Genomic DNA, 13,169 nt, shown 5'->3' with positions numbered 1-13,169 from the left:
AACGGCCCTGGTAATGCTAACATAATGTTGACATATGGCATAGCAGCACCTCACACAATGATAGTAACTTTAGTAATGAAACGTTCAGACACTAAATATATAATAGGTGTTTACCCATTAAAGAACATTGACTAAGAATTGATATTTAACCAAATGGACGAGCTTCAGTTCGGCGCAGTCCACTTGATAACAAATAACCACAGGATGAATCGGAAGGTGTCGGTAGTGTAAAACCCTACATTACAAACACAGCTAATCCCTCAGGTCACTATATCATCTGTGTAACAGTATACATATTGCTCCAACTGTCACACTTATAACCCCCCTGTAGGTGGGAGCGGTAGAATAACACCCAAGGTATTGTGCCCTATAATGTCTAGGTTCCTATCAGGCGAACGCCGAGATCGAACCAAGTACGACCAATACATCCACCCAAGTGGATGTCCGTGGCACATAGCTTACCTTGCGATATGTATCCACTCTCAGCAGCTATGGAGAAGCATGAATCAGGGGTAAATGGGGTAAAAAACACGGCATAAATTTACTTAAATAAAGAGGATACCGAAAGTGCAAGGTAAGAGCAAATCCTAACCAAATAACAAAATGTTTAGCTACATTCAAATTTTTACAATAATATTTATTACAATCAGATAGATAATGAAAATGTACAAAATATATAAGTAAAATCTGAGATATAACACATGGGACTTTTAAACATGGAGCCGCCGATAACCATCCTACATTGGGTCGCGAAAACACCTTCACATGATTTCCTTGCTGTAACAAGCATATTAACAATAGTATAAGTAACGGAAAACGTGTATCAACATAAAATGCAAGTCTAAAAGATTCCTCCTATTCCTCTCTAACCAGCTCTATGCCACAGTACTCAGAACATCCTAACTGGCTGACAAAATACAGACAAATTACATCGCTCCGAAGAGGCATCGAACACAAGTCCTACCGAGAGCAAGACACCAACGTATGAGAGAAAATATCAGAAATTCAAATGTACCGTCCAATAATCATATAATTTGGGGCTGCTTGCATAGAGATACGATTTACAAAGGGGAAAACAATCGCAACTTGTACCGTGACAGAAGGTCGTTGGTCTCTCCGCACATTTAAAGGCATACTTTAATATTTCCCCTCTGTCTGGGATCCTGTGTTGTGACGTTATACTACTCCCTTCTACCCCAACAACAGGCTCGCGACAAGAGTCGGCCATTCTTCTTCCGTCTAAAAATAGCTTCCAGCTGGCGCACAATAAAAAAAGTGCAGAAGTCTTTCGCTCTCCCTGCAGTTCCAAGAATCTGGACTTCTTTTTGCCCTCATTACTATGCATGGACAACACGCCTACGTATTTATATCATTTCCAATTCAACAATACATCGTTACAGCCTACAATGGGCTTGTCAATACCTATTCTCTGGCGCAATCTCCAGCACAATTAATCCTTGGCCAACATAGAGCATTTACATCTCATATGATACATCATGAATAGGCGATTAGGCCCTCCTTTACATCTATACGCACGATCAGCTGGTTACATAATACTCCTACGTCTCAAATGTTATGACCCACACCTCTTGACGAGTCAGCCCGAGTAAGTTAAGGGATAAGTAGCGTACTGAAAAGAAGGACATTAAACCGAAAGTTACGAACATGACACATCCCTAATAACAAAACTGTCGATCTAACAGTTGCGGCCGTGCTGGTTCGACGTGAAAATATATACAGCAAATACATGATAATAATAATATCGAGTGCCATGGTTCTCACACTGAATAACGGATATATGACATGCAACCTACTATCAACCTAACTGAGTTCGAGTCCTGGGCATAGACACTAAGACACGACAACTTCCTACAATAATTATATATTGGCTGAGGGCCAACCTTTCTCCTGTCAAGTGACCATTATGACAGCATGCTTATTACAATTGGAAATCTCTGGCCTGAGATCGTGACCATTACGGAACGGCTCTTCTGTGGACAGCTTGATTTACTGCATCATGACGTGCTTAGATAGCACACACAAGTTTTGCGGGAGACATCCTGGCTGGCGGTTGCATTTCCTGCAGTTTCTCTGGTGGTTGACTGGTCGGCACTTCGGTGTCGTGTTGAGTAGACGCGTTGGATGGTCCTGGGTCGACTCCAGATGCCGTGACGACGCCTTGTCTGCTTCAGCTCCGGTTACTTCTTCCCCAACACAAATGAGCAGTATCTCGTTCCGGGATGATGTAGGGAAAACTGTAAAGAAATGTCCATTACACACTGTCCGTAGTTTGATGCCCGTTTCCTCTACCACCGTATATAATGTGGTCAGTTAATCAACTCACTTTCAGAGTGTAGACCTGTTCCATAAACTGTTCATCACTTAAGACATAATAGCAGTGTCATTTCACACTTTTCACACTGACTGAACTTTCTAACCCAATCGATAACCTGAGCCTCACTAACAGGTATCATTCGCTTGGTACAATTTGAACCTCAAGTAATGTGAAGCTACTAGCCCAAACAGCATTATAATTTACAGCATATTTTCTCTAGGCAACAGATCAGCGCTTGTAATTTCAATTGTACAGCTTAATTATCCATGTTAATTACTTACTTTCCCAAGGCTGGTATGAATTTGGCGGATGCAGCTCGAAGATAAAGATGCTCTTCTGTAGGCCGACTCGCAGCGCGATGACCTCGTTCTGGCAGCAGTACAGTAGATGAATGAAACTGACGCACTTGGCGGCCGTGTATGTATAATCATCCTCGCGTGTGCGTCACCAAGCTTCACTGTGGGAGGTCTTCTTATTTCCGCGCGCCCGCGAATGGAAATTTCTACCACACAAAGAATGACAAGTAGCTCACTTAACGTATGCGTTTATAATTATAGCCGTCTCGCATATCAAAATTTACGGGAAATTATGCAGGTTACAATTCTTCTATCAGATCCAGTGCATCTCGTATGTAGCTGGAGATATTAAATTAACTTCCTCTTCCCTCCAATGTACAATCAACCCGCGAGATTCATGCAGTGTTCAGCGACCAACGCCACTTATGATGAGGCCTCGCTGGGGCAATAAATTCCTTTTATGAGTCTCTGGAATCTTCTCCACGCTTCTGATGCTATGTTCCCACGAGAAACACTCAATCTCTTATCCTCTCACATAATAAAATGCTATACAAAGGGCTAGCATGGTGGTCTCATATAATTTCAATACATTAGGCCAAAATCCATATTCTTTGACCATGAACCAAAGGGTTCAGTATTCCCTGCCTGTCGTAAGAGGCAACTAAAAGGGGCCCCAGGGCTCTGAAATTTGGAGCGTGGGTTGGCGACTACGGGGCTCTCAGCTGAGTCCTGGCATTGCTTCCACTTACTTGTGCCAGGCTCCTCACTTTCATCTATCCTATCCGACCTCCCTTGGTCAACTCCTGTTCTTTTCCGCCCCGACGCTATTAGGTTTGCGAGGGCTAGGGAGCCTTTCATTTTCATGCCCTTCGCGGCCCTTGTCTTCCTTTGGCCGATACATTCATTTTTCGAAGTGTCGGGCCCCTTCCATTTTTTCTCTCTGATTAGTGTTATATAGAGGATGGTTGCCTAGTTGTACTTCCTCTTAAAACAATAATCACCACCACCACCACAGTTGCACTTAAAAGTTTTATTATACTCCAAGATCCAGCCAAACATTTGCACAGGCAAAGCACAGATTATTGTAAAATAAACTTGCACCTAAATCACTCGCCACCTTGCAGCACATAGACACTGACGGAATAACAGTATCAATTATATTCTATCTAAATTAATATTTTTCGAGGAACACGAATAGTTTGGAAGTAGAGAAATGGTTTCGCTAACCTCAGACTTATTCTCAAAATGATGTATGCACGCTACAGTTTTGTCATGGACTTCAAAATAATCACGATGTATATTCCTAATCCATTTCTATCTTAATGTTCTAATCCGTAGGAAACGTAAGAATAGTTGTATGAGAGGCATTGCCATAGTTAGACTAAAACCTGGTTCACCTAGTGCACTCATGTTCTTTAATGGGTAAAAACACGATTAAAACAAGCATATTCTCACATTACTGAGTATAATTACAGATCGTGTGTGTCCACTGACTCATATAAATACACTCACACACTTATATTCTACAATGAAACTAACATTTATCGTCAACTTTCATAAGAATTACACAGACTACATACGATAACAACAAACCAAAACAAACCCAGATTTCCAACAATTCCGGCTACTCGATTCGCCATCTTTGAACGATCGAGAGTAGCATTAAGGTCTGAGGGTTGGAGTCGGTCTTGCTCGGACTCGTTTCGCTTGCGAATACTCGATGACAGCATGACGTCACACGTTCGCTCTTGGATGGATGGAGCATGCGTACAAGTGGTCACTGAGGTTGTATGGGATTGCGATAGTGCGGTACGATATAAAACAATCATAATGAATGAGCAAAAGGAATAACCTAAATTTGATGTTGACTTGAGAACGATAATACTACAGCTAAATACGCATAATAAACTATGAAAATATGCGTTCACGGCGTCTCTCACGCACTCCACTGAATATGCCATCTATTCTAATATTGATAACATAGCTTATCTGGCCTTCTGAGCCCAACTTGGCAGGTCCGATACTGGTTTATAGGTAGGCTGGCACAAGGTTGCATTTGACAGTTGTAAGTCATGTTGACACCACTACAAAAATGAAACGAAGAACGTCACCTGTCAATCAGAATCACCAATCTACTACTTTTTATGTCAGATACAGTTACGCATTTTATTCATGTTAATTCGTATTTAATTCCGTATAGTGCTCATAATCTTTTATTTGCTTACACAAATATGAGCATTTAAAAATATTATAAGTTTTTTTTTTTTTTGCTAGTTGCTTTATGTTGCACCGACGATGGGACAGGGAAGGGCTAGGAGTGGGAAGGAAGCGGCCGTGGCCTTAATTAAGGTACAGCCCCAGCATTTGCCTGGTGTGAAAATGGGAAACCACGGAAAACCATCTTCAGGGCTGCCGACAGTGGGGTTCGAACCTACTATCTCCCGAATACTGGATACTGGCCGCACTTAAGCGACTGCAGCTATCGAGCTCGGTATTATAAGGTTTAAGCGAGCCACAAAATAAATACGAACTAGTTTCAGTTGATTGTTGTTGGCAATATGGGAAGTATAGTGGTGCCATCTGTAAGTAGCTTGACTACTGTATTGAAGTGTTGCCGTTTTGTCTGTCGCCGCTAGCACGTGGTCGGGTGTGATTCGCGCGTTTATGAAAGTTTTGTTTTCATTGTGAGATAATTGTGAAATTTTATTTTAACGAATGCAGTGCGATGTCTCGGAAATGACAACATAGCTATGAAGCGCGAAGTTATAATACTTTGCGCCGCTCAGTGTCCCTTAAGGCTGATGACACACGGAGCGGTTTTTGCCGACTGTGACGAAACCACTGCCTGCTCGAACTGCATCTAAAATGACTGCTTATAAGCAGTCATCGGGTGTGTATCGAGCAGGCAGTGGACAAAACACATTAGTGAGCGTGACGTTAGGTGAGGAAGCTAGCTAAAATTACCGAAAAATAAAGGATTGTTCTTATTCCAAAAGTCTGCTTACTCTATATGTCCTTTTACGTGTATATTATTGAATTTCAAAGATACTTCATGATATCTAATACAAGAATACCTACCAATGATGCAATCGCCGCGTAAATTCAGCCACGCCCGACTAGAGCGAAGCATCAAGTCGGCTGTGATTCAGCTGAATGTATTAAATCTATGGCGCTAGAGCGCGTACAAAGTCTTCAAAACGCTCGCTGCACCGCCAGCTACACGACAGGCCGAGTCGGCAAATCTGCCGCCTGTCGGCGAGCACCGCTCTGTCTGTTTCATGCCATCTGATACAATAGAAACATGCGCCGACTCGGCGGCCAACAAGGCTGCCGACTCGGCGAAAACCGCTCCGTGTGTCATCAGCCTAATAGTCAGGCATTAGAATTAGTGCGGAGAACTCGTGAGTTTTACGAGAGGGAGAGGAAATTCGTACGCGTGTATAGCCGTGTCTCTGTTACTGCAGATCAAGTTGTGGAACGCATATGTCAAACATTAGGGCTTTCAAAGCGTACTATTATTCAGGCAGGTGTTCGTCTCCAAGAACAGAAGTAAAAAGGGACTGGGTTACATAGCAGTAGTGGAAACGAGGCTGATAGTAGGGACTTGTTTCACAGCACTCCGGGAAAGAAACGAATTAAGCTATCTCCTGTAAGAGGAATTAATTCTTTCCAGGCTGATGCAATACGAAGACACGAGTACGATTATTACAGCTCAAAGTCCCTTCTGTCATTGTTATGGACAATGCACCTTACCACTGCGTAATAATGGACAAGACCCCTACTTGGAGCGCCCGTAAAGAACTGTTAGTGGAATGGCTACAGGAAAGAAATATCCCAGCGCATGTGTATGACTAAATTAGTCGACACCGGGCGAGTTGGCCGTGCGCTTAGGGGCGCGCAGCTGTGAGCTCGCATCCGGGAGATAGTGGGTTCGAATTCCACTGGCGGCAGCCCTGAAGATGGTTTTCCGTGGTTTCCCATTTTCACACCAGGCAAATGCTGGGGCTGTACCTTAGTTAAGGCCACGGCCGCTTCCTTCCCACTCCTAGCCCTTTCCTGTCCCATCGTCGCAACAAGACCTATCTGTGTCGGTGCGACGTAAAGCAACTTGCAAAAAAAAAAAAAATAACAAGTCCTTCACAATTACTGAAGTGGAAGGACTGTTCCGGGAGAGTATTGCTCGCATGGATGCGGCTTTGTGGAGGAAGAAAGTTAGCCATGTCGCAGCATTCATTAACTCGGCAATGGCAATACATGGCATCATCAGTGACTCTCAGGAGTTGATGATCTGCCTAGACGATGATGACAATGACAACGAAGGCGACGGTAGTAATGGCAGTGATCTGGAGTATATCGAGCCTCTACCTTTGTGAATCAGTTATGAAAATAAGGTTTCTGAATTTTCGTAAACTTTACAGATTTTACTGGAAACCTTTTGTGTTAGCACCGGTGTACATTATTCTAACATTTAGTGGTTTATTTGAAGTGAGATCCTTGTCGGACGATTTCTTCCGTATTTTCTAACATCGCGATAATAAGAACTTCGTAATATATTTATCTCGTATAATTTTGTGTGATGAATAATCGGTGATTTTTGTCGGGCTATTTCATTTGTATTGTGTATCATCGCGATGACATTAAAAACATTTCTGCCGTGCTTCTAAACACTCATGTGTCGTGCAATCAGCTGTTGTTACGGCGGGACCATCGCTTCGTGCGCCATTGGAGTGTGACCAACATTGTGCGCAGCTGTCATGTGCAGCCTTACGCCGGCCCACCTATAGTCCGGTGCTATTTGAAGGTGCTCAGATACGTCAGCCCCGTGTCGGTAGAATTACTGGCACGTAAAAGAACTGGGGGACTACGGTAAATTCCAGCACCTCGGCATCTCCGAAAACCATAAAGATGTACGTAGTTGGACGTAAAACTCATCATCATCATCATCATCATTTGTTTACCCTCCAGGTTCGGTTTTTCCCTCGGACATAGCGAGGGATCCCACCTCTACTGCCTCAAGGGCAGTGTCCTGGAGCTTCAGACTCTTGGTCTGGGGATACAACTGGGGAGTATGACCAGTACCTCGCCCAGGCTGCTCTCTCCTGCTAAGCTGAACAGGGGCCTTGTGGAGGGATGGGAAGATTGGAAGGGATAGGCAAGGAAGAGGGAAGGAAGCGGCCGTGGCTTTAAGTTAGGTACCATCCCGGCATTCGCCTGGAGAAGTGGGAAACAACGGAAAACCACTTCCAGGATGGCTGAGGTGGGAATCGAACCCACCTCTACTCAGTTGACCTCCCGAGGCTGAGTGGACCCCGTTCCAGCCCTCGTACCACTTTTCAAATTTCGTGGCAGAGCCGGGAATCGAACCCGGGCCTCCGGGGGTAGCAGCTAATCACGCTAACCACTACACCACAGAGGCGGACCGTAAAACTCATAACATTATTTATTATTATTATTATTATTATTATTATTATTATTATTATTATTATTTAAAATCACTGTCACGGTACGTATGTTATATTTAGTGTATTTTGAACACGCGTTATTTTTATACACGGTCTTTCTGCACACATTGCATTGCTTCGCTACTGGAAAGTTAGATCTCAGGTAGCCATTATGCCATAGATATGCTAACATGATCGGTAGTATGACAGCCTATTAGCCTTGTTCTAGATAACAGCTGATGGAATGCAATGAACAAAATACACCCTCCGTTTTGACGTTTATCATTACAACATATGACTGTGCAAAGGAACAAGACCGAGTGTATTGCAGTCTTTAGAAGTTGAGCGAAGGTCGAAAAGTAGATGTGGGATTTAAACAGTACTGTAAAAATCAACAATGTCAAGTAGGAAGAGATCGGCTGTATGGGACTTCTTTGATGTCTCTGAAACTATTCCCAATAAAGCTGTATGCAACATATGTAATAATACTTTAAGTTACAACAGAAGTACAAACTCCATGCTAACACACCTGAATCTTCTTCTTTCTCTGCCGCTTTTCCCACACCTGCGAGGTTGCGGGTGTGAACTATGTCCACGGGTAGATTTGGTCCTGTTTTACGGCCGGATGCCCTTCCTGACGCCAACCCTATATGGAGGGATGTAATCACTATTGCGCTTCTCTGTGGTGGTTGGTAGTGTAGTGTGTTGTAATAATATCAAAAGGAAATTGTTGGGACAAACTCAAACACCCAGTCCCCGGGCCAGGAGAATTAGTCAGAGGCGATTAAAATCCCCGACCCGGCCGGGAATCGAACCCGGGATCCTCTGAACCGAATGCCTCCACACCGACCATTCAGCCAATGAGTCTGGCACTAAAAAACCTGAAGGCAGTACACGAAATCAGTGTGAGAATACCTGAAGGGCAATTACGTTACCATCGTGGGACTGACAAGGATCATAGTACATACCCTGGTAAATACTGTAACATAGTTATGTAAACAATCTAAACGTACTTTAATAACAGAAAATCAATTTTGTAATGCATTACCTACATAAAACAATCTATTAGTCTAAATAAAATTAATATTTTGTGCTCTGCCTTTCTCTAGGTCGATGAATACCAACATTTTTCTTCCTACAGCAACAAAAATGTATACCGTAGTTCCAGTCTAGCTCGAGCGGTCGAGGAGAGAGGTCGTGTAGAGTAGTGCGTGCGGTGAACATGGTTGGCATCGAGCAGTACCGGGCCGCTATTGGCAAATGGCAGGCGAAGAGGAAGAAGGAGAACAAGAATGGATTGGTGATAAGTAAGGACGGATTAAAAATGAGTGAAGCGGTGCTGGTAGTGGCAGTGATAGCGGTGCTACTGGTTATGGAGGGGGGGGGGGGGGGGTGGAATTAAACCCAGGCCCAAATACCAGTGGAAAATATAACACAGAGGATTTGGCCGCACTCAAGGTGGTTGTGAGTGAAGTCATGCAGGAGAAATGCCAGTGGGAGAAAGTGCAGGAAATAAAGGACATGGTGGAGGAGCAGAGAAAGGAGACAGGCAACATGAAGAAATGGCTGGAAACGAGGACGGAGGAATCAAGCAGAAGAGTTGATAATAATGAGAAAGAAATCGAGTTTTTGAGAGGGGAAGTGAAATATTTGAAAGAGGAGATGATGAGGATGAAGAAAGAAGGGGAGGAGTACAAGCAGGAGAGATGGAAGAAAGCCATATTTATATATGGAGTTGAGGAAGATGTGAGGGAGGACAAGATGGAACTGATAGACAAGGTGATCGAAGTTATACGTGATACAATGAAGATAAATTTCAGTAGTATTGACATAGACGATGTAGAGAGAATTGGTAAAACTAAAGGTCGGAGGCCAATTAGGGTAAAATTTTTATCTACCCTAATGGCAGAAATTGTGTTAGGTAACAGTAAGAATTTACAGAGACAGAAAATAAGGGTGAAAAGAGACATGGGAAGAGAAGGAAGTGAAAATATGAGGATCTTGAATAGGCACCTATGGAGAGCGAGGAACCAGGGGCTAAAGGCCCGAATAAGAGGTCTGAGGTTGGAGGTGACAAACGGGCGATGGGTTAGAGTACATTCAGTGACGAAGCTAAAGGAGATGGACGAAAACGAGAGGGTTGAGGGTGGTGAGATGACAAGGCAAGTTGGGAAGAAGAAAGAAGAAAAGAAGAGGAGGAGAGACGTGGCAGGAGAGGAGAGCATCTCAGAAGAGAATGGGCAGTGCAGCCGGGAGACAGAAGATCAAGATAGTGAAGTGGACGGTGGGAGTGAGCAGCAAGAAACTGGGAGAGTAGAGTGTAGTGCTGCAGTGAGCAAGAAAGGACAAGGGAAGGTGGATTCAGAAGTCCAAAATAGTGAGGATGTGAGTGGGGGTGAGCAGCAAGAATCGGTGAGAGCGGAGTGCAGTGGTGCAGTGAACAAGAAAGGACAAGAGGAGACAGATCGACAGGAAGGTAAAAAATTATGAGTAAAGTCAGAAGTAGGAGCTTAAAAGACATATGGGGAAAAGTACGTAAAGGGATGGAAGATACAGAGGGTATGGAACGGTATAGGTTGGTTAAAGAAGGAGGAATGGAGATGAGGGATGAGAGGTCGATAACTACTAGAAGTAAGAATAGAAGGGGAGACCTAAAAGGGAGGGAGGGAAAGTTATAACTATATTGGAAAATAGGATGTGTGAATATTGAGGGACTAAGGAACAAATTAGGAAACAAGAAAGTTCGGGAAGTAATTGAAAGTTTTGATGTTGTGGCACTCTTGGAGACGTGGCTGGAAACAGGGAGGGAGATTTCATGGAAGGGGTTTGTGATAAAATATAAATATAGAAGAAAAGAGAGGAATAAGGGACGAGCACCAGGAGGGATGATAGTTCTAATTAGGGAAGAAATTAGTGAAAGAGTAGAGGATATAGAGACCGATATGTTGGAAACCATATGGTTGAGATTGAATATGGGAGGGGGTGAGGGAAGGAGGAAGAAAATAAATCTAGCTTTTGTTTACTGCCATCCTAGTAATTCAGCATATGCAAATAAATATTTTTTTGAAGAGTTATTGGTAGATATTGGTAGGATAAGGGGAATGTTTCCAGGTGAAGAGGATATGTTGTTATTCGGGGATTGGAACGCGAGAATAGGGGAACAGAGCCCAGTATATAGTAGGGAGGATGGAATGTGTTTGTTGGAAAGTAGAAGGAGTGAGGACAAAATTACAAATAATTATGGAGAGAAGCTCCTAGAGATGTGTGCTGTGGGAAATTTGTATATTCTGAATGGGTGGATAGAGGGTGACAGGACGGGGAAATTGACATATGTTACTGAGAAGGGTGGTAGTGTGATAGATATTCGGAAGGGATGATTGAGGAGGTTGTAAGAATTGAAATAAGAGACTGGATTAAATCACACCATTTCCCGGTGAGGGTTATGCTGAAAAGGGGGGAAGAGAAGTGTACAATGAAGGAAGATGAGACAAATGATAAACGAGGGAGTGGTTATAATAAGTATAAATGACAGAGAAGGTGGGCCGGGACTGGAATAGGGTAGTAAAAGAGGAGTTACAACTTCTGAAATATGGGCGGGAAGGGGCGTTAGAAGAGAATAATACTGATAAAGCCTTGGAATTGCTGCTACATCCAATAAAGATAATAGCGCAGAAGGCGAAAGCTAGAAAGGGAAATAAGAAAGAGGGAGAGGAATGGTTTAATAGGGAGTGTGAAGGAATGCGGAGGAAGGTGATGGACGCGTTAGGAGAATATAGAAGGAAAGGTGGGAGCCAAGAAAGGGAGTTTTTCTGTAGATTGAGGAAGGAGTATAAAAAGAAAATTTGTGAGACAAAAAAGACGTGGTTAGAGGAACAAATGGAAGCCATAAATAATGACTGCAAGACAAATACTTTTGAGAGAGTTTGGGACAAGATTAATAAAATTATTAAGGGTGGAAGGAATATAGAGAAAACGAGTATTGAGGAAGTGCAATGGGTCAGACACTTTGATGAATTACTAGGGAAAAAGGGGGATGAAAGTTGGAGAGGTTCGGGAGAAGAAGTAATTTGGAGGAATAGGAGAGTGGCAATTTATGACCTGGATAAAGAAATCACAAGGGAGGAAATCCTGAGAGTGATAAGCAGAGCCAGAGCGAAGTCGGCCGGGGGGTGTAATGGTATAAATAACAAGTTTTGGAAGGAAATTAGCAAAAATGAGATAATGATAGAGGGCATGGTTAAACTATTCAATAAGATATTTGAGGGAGGTAATTACCCTAAGGAATGGGAAACAGGAATAATATGCCCTATATACAAGGGGAAGGGTAGTAGGAACAATGTGAACAGTTATAGAGGTATATCTCTGTTGGATTCTTTGAGTAAAATATATACTGGGGTGTTAGCGAACAGAATAAGCGGGTGGGCGGAAGAAAATGAAATTTTGACAGATTACCAAGGGGGATTTAGGAAAAAGAAAAGAACAGTGGATAATATAATGATAGTAAAGACTATTCTAGAAAAGTATAATATGGCTAGAAGTACGGTTTATGTAGCAGCAATAGATTTTGAGAAAGCTTTTGACAAGGTGAATAGAGAGGCCCTATTAGAGAAATTAGGCAGCTAGGGATTTCGGAGAAGATGTTGAGGGCAGTGGAAGGAATATATAGGGTTGTCAGGTTTTGTGTAAAATTGGGAGAAGAGAGACTGAGTGGACCCTTAGAGTCCAAGGTGGGTTTAAAACAAGGATGTAAGTTATCGCCAATACGGTTTATTTTATTTATCAACGATATTTTAGAGGGGTTTGGGGCAGAAAATTGGGCTGTGCCGGTGATTAATGGTTTAGAGGTACCAGGACTGATATTTGCGGATGATGTGTTATTGATGACGATAACTTCAGGGGCGATGAATAGGGCCTTAAAGTCAGTAACGCTATTTGCGAGGAAATGGGGATTGAGAATTAATGGAAATAAGTCTAAAATATTAGTAGTCCAGGTGGACAAAAGAAGAAAGATAGAAGGTGATTGGGTAATTCAGGGAGAAAGACTGGAACAGGTAAGGAAGTTGGAATATCTAGGAGTTATTTTTTGATAAAGGAACG

Source organism: Anabrus simplex, chromosome 14 (assembly GCF_040414725.1).
Source record: "Anabrus simplex isolate iqAnaSimp1 chromosome 14, ASM4041472v1, whole genome shotgun sequence".
Lineage (NCBI taxonomy): Eukaryota > Metazoa > Arthropoda > Insecta > Orthoptera > Tettigoniidae > Anabrus > Anabrus simplex.
Note: the sequence above shows the minus strand (reverse complement) of the source record.